Here is a 4,445-nt window from a genome sequence, read left to right on the forward strand (position 1 = left end):
CACCTTAAAACTGTAATAACTGTTAACAGTGTTCATATTGGTTACACGGTGAAATAAAAATATATTGGGCATATTGAGTTAAATAAAATCATCAAATTAATTCCACTTGTTTCTTTTTACTTTTTAAAATGTAGCTGCTCAAAAATTCTACTTATTTTTTTTAACTTTATTTATTTATTTCATTTTTTTAATGTTTATTTTTGAGAGAGAGAGAGAGACAGAGCTCTAGAGGGGAAGGGCCAGAGAGAGAGGGAGACACAGAATCCGAAGCAGGCCCCAGGCTCCGAGCTGTCAGCATAGAGCCCGACGTGGGGCTCAAACTCACGAATCGTGAGATCATGACCTGAGCTGAAGTCAGACGCTTAACCGACTGAGCCACCCAGGCACCCCTTAACTCTTTTTAAATGTTTATTTTTGAGAGAGAGAGAGAGAGGGGTGTGAGCGGGAGAGGGGCAGAGAGAGAGACGCACACAGAATCTGAAGCAGGCTCCAGGCTCTGAGCTGTCAGCACAGAGCCCGAGGTGGGGCTTGAACCCACGAACTGAGATCATGACCTGAGCCGAAGTCGGACGCTCAACCGACTGAGCCACCCAGGCACCACTGGAAAATTTTACATTACATACGTGACTTGTTTTATATTTTAGCTGTGCAGAGCTCAGAGTCTTGAATGCTGGCCTAAATTTAACATGAGAATACACGTTACCCACTAAATGGCTCCCATGTGACTGGCCCTGGAAGTCGTCCTTGCTCCCCAAGGGTGAGTAGGGCCCCTTCTGTGTGCTTCCAGAGGCCCCTGTGTGCATCTCAACATTGAAACACAAAAAAGCACTCTGACTCTAAGGCTTTATAAGCGTATTTTACTTGAGATGTGCACTCTGTGACTGCAGCATGTGAGTTGGGGTTCTGCTTCTAGGCTCTGGTGTCCCACACCACCATCCTGAGCTGTCAGCAGGCCCCATGCCCAGACTGTCCTAAATCCAGCCAAGCGTGAAGAGCAGGCGTCATCAGACAGGACCGGGGCAGGCGTCATCAGGCCAGGCCTCCGCAGGCTTCCTGTGGCCGGGTGCTGGCGGCGGCGGGGGGGGGGGGGGGGGGGGGGGGGTCCCAGGGGAGCACATCATGACACACGACAGGCCTGTCAACGCTGATGCTGTAGAAGGGATATACAGGCCAGTGAAATATGACCCCAGTTCCTCCCTTGTAATATCTGGGCTAGGGTCACCCGTGTGCAGGGCCCCCTCGGGCTCCCAAGCCCGCCAGAAACTCTCTAGCTTATCACGGATCTGCCTGAGGGGAGAGGGCCCTGAGGGATGAGGAGTTGGGCCCAGAGAGGAACCAGATGGACTTGCCTGTCCTGTTACATTTCCCTCTGTCCCGAGTTTCTCTGGACCGTTTTCGTGGAGCAGGTTTTCACACAGTTCTTGAAACCACCTCTAACCTGGTCCTGCTCCCAGGGAGAGAATGTAAAGGCCAAAATTCCAGACAAGGTAGTTTCTAGGGGCTGCAGTGCAAGACAGGAATTGCTGTGTGGCCTGGGGAGAGTCGCTCTGCTTCTCTGTGCCTATTTTCCCAAGCAGGAAGATAATGCCGGAATCCCCTCTTATGTCCCACACCTGACGTGGACCAGACCTCTACGGAGTGAAGAGATGCCGGGGAGGAAGGTCTGCCGGTGCAAGCATGTAGAGATTGGAGACCTGAGCCCGTGGCCGATGACCCAATCCTAGACCCAATCTCCAAAGGAAGCAGATACCCTGTGGAGAGCTCGGTCTGCAAAGCAAGATGTTAAGTGAAAGCTACAGACATCCTGCTTCCCACTTCTCTTCAAGGATTCCTCTGGCTCTGCCTCCCCCACCCCCCACTCTATCTCCGCTTCTTCTCTGTACAGGAATAGACCCACGCTTTCACTTATTCGGTCAACAAACATCAATTTAATATTTATCATGAAAAGTGGCCAGTACAACGCTGAAAGCACACTGGATTTTATTACGATGATAAGACTGAAAATCACTTGGGTGAACAAAGACTGGGAGTCCGAAAGACAGGGCTACATAGCATAGGGCATTTGTCGCGCTGTGCAACTTCAGGCAAGTTCCTACCCTCTCTGGGCTTCAGGAGTCAGAAAGATAGGGCTACGTAGCATAGGCCGTTTGTCGCGCTGTGCAACTTCAGGCAAGTTCCTACCCTCTCTGGGCTTCAGGTCCATTCTGGTCCAACGAGGGGTGTGGGGTGGGTGAGTCAGAAGAGATGACCACGATCCTACAACGGGGAGAAGGGAGACAGTGACGATTAGCATGGGTGAGACAACTGCCTCGCCCTTCCTGAAACAGGTGACCAGGGAGCAGCCGTATCTCTTCCCCATCTGGAGTGAGTCACTGCACACCAGGAAGGCTTTGAGGTCCTGCTTAGACACTAACTGCCCCAAAATATGTCTCCTCTAGTCTTTCACAATGTCTAAAATTCCACCATTAGCACCGCATCCCTTTGGATCCCCAGCACGTTATGTTCCACTCAGATCTCATGAAAATACAGAGAGCTATAGAGAAGAAACAGAAATAGCTCATCGGTAAGACACTGGTGAAAATAAGCTGGCAGGGAGGGGCTTGGTTTGGCAGTCAAGAGGGGGCATCCCAAGAACCAAAGGCTAACTTCACCAACTTCATCATGATGATCAGCCGGGCAAACTTGAGGTCCGGACCTACTTCAAGGCCAACCCAGGGCAGCCAAGTTTGCCCTACAGACACACCACCCACCCCAGCCCAGTTCCCACCTCTCAACCCGGCCACCACGCTGTGCGAATTGAACAGCAGCAGCCGCCACGGCCCGGGCACCTGCTGTCACCAGGCACCGTTCTCTGTGCCGGGATTCAACCCTGACAGGACAGACTGCCCGCTGCCCTCGGGGGAAGGCACGCGATAAACGAGTAAGCAAATAAACAAGGTCCCTGAAGTACTACGATCAGGTTTATGCTTTCGAGGGGCACTGGTTGCGGGATGAAGAAGGGATTTTTAAGGGGACAAGTGTAGAGGCATGTGTCCAGAAAGCTCGCCACCTGGTCTGCTCCCCCATTTCACAGCTGGGGAGACGGGCACCCAGCAAGGTGTGGTGAAAACAGTCGGAGTCGACTGGTCTCATCATAAACCCCGGCCTTGATGTTACTCACTGGGTGGCATTGCTGGAGTTCTTCAGCCTCTCTGAGCCTCAGCGCCCACGTCTGCTAGTGGGGCTCCCACACCCCTTGTAGCCATTTGTGCACATCCATCCACACCCTGTGAGCACGGGTGAGGTGACCGGTGCCCAGAGCCCAGAGCAGAGCAGTGCCCAGTAGACGGGACCGTCCGCATCAGGGTGACCTGCCCAAGTTCACACAGGGAGTGAGGACACACGCCAGAACTGGACCCCCGACCTCCCAGTGCCCTGTGCACCCCAGTGAGATCCAGTCAGCTATCAGTGAAGTTTCCAGGGCACATGATGGAGGATGGAAAAAAATTAATAGGATGTTATGCAATTGACTAACATCAGAATAAGCGATTTTTAAAAAGAGGGCGGGGAGGAAAGAACCTCGGAGGACGCTCTGTCTTCACACGCTGCTGCTCTCTGCTTCCCAGCGTGTTTTTCCCTGGGGTAAGTAAGCTCAGTGCGAAACACAGTAAATTAGTGTTCAACAGGAAAAGACCATCCCAGCCCGGGGCGGGGGGCTCCTGCCTGAGCAGAACCACGAGGAAGGGAGCTTGCTTCTCTAGCAAGAATGCCTGAAGACAGTGGGAGAGTCCAGCCGGCCCTGCAGGCCTGCCGGGATGGCCTCAGGGAGGACAGCAGCCCAGGAGAGGGGTCGGCTTGCGGCACTGGCACCGGCCTGGGGCACCGCACGGAGGAAGGTGATGAGTGACCCGAGCCTGGTTCTTGACGCTCCCTTCATGAGCCGGCCGTCTTCAGGCAGGTTACCCAACTGCCATGAGCCTCAGTGTCTCCGTGCGTAAGCACTGGGCCGGCAGCACCCTCCTGTGCAAGGGGGCTGTGGGATCCCACAGGACCAGCTACTGCAGAGCCCAGGAGGGCTCCCGGAGGGTCGGGGTCTCCCCCTTTGGACAGTGAGGAGAGAGGGGGTTCCTCGCAGGTGAGAGCAGGCTGGGACCAGAGAGTGGGGGCGGAAGGAGCCGGATGCAGGGGAACCGGTAGCTGCTTGTCTGGGTGGGGCTGGGCAGAGCCAGCTTCCCAGCCCCCCCACTTAGTAGGGTGGGGGGTGGGGGCGGGGGCGGGGAAGACACTCAGATACTGAGGGAGCACAGAGCGGGGAGGGTAGGAGACTTGCACTTGGTTGTATGTAGAGGTATTAAAGCAGCACTATAAGGTGCTTGTGTTAGCTTCCTGGGTGGCTCAGTCGGTTAAGCCCCTGACTTTGGATCAGGTCATGATCTCACGGTTTGTGAGTTCAAGCCCCGCGACGG

The 4,445-nt window shown here is 54.3% G+C and overlaps 1 non-coding gene across 1 annotated transcript; it reads right to left on the reverse strand.

Annotated features, from left to right (window-relative positions):
• Positions 1–513: 513 nt before the first annotated feature.
• Positions 514–596, reverse strand: TRNAR-UCG. The gene has a single exon. It is a non-coding gene; the product is annotated as a tRNA-Arg (tRNA).
• Between the last annotated feature and the right edge of the window lie 3,849 nt (positions 597–4,445).

Source organism: Prionailurus bengalensis, chromosome D2 (genome assembly GCF_016509475.1).
Source record: "Prionailurus bengalensis isolate Pbe53 chromosome D2, Fcat_Pben_1.1_paternal_pri, whole genome shotgun sequence".
Classification (NCBI taxonomy): Eukaryota; Metazoa; Chordata; class Mammalia; order Carnivora; family Felidae; genus Prionailurus; species Prionailurus bengalensis.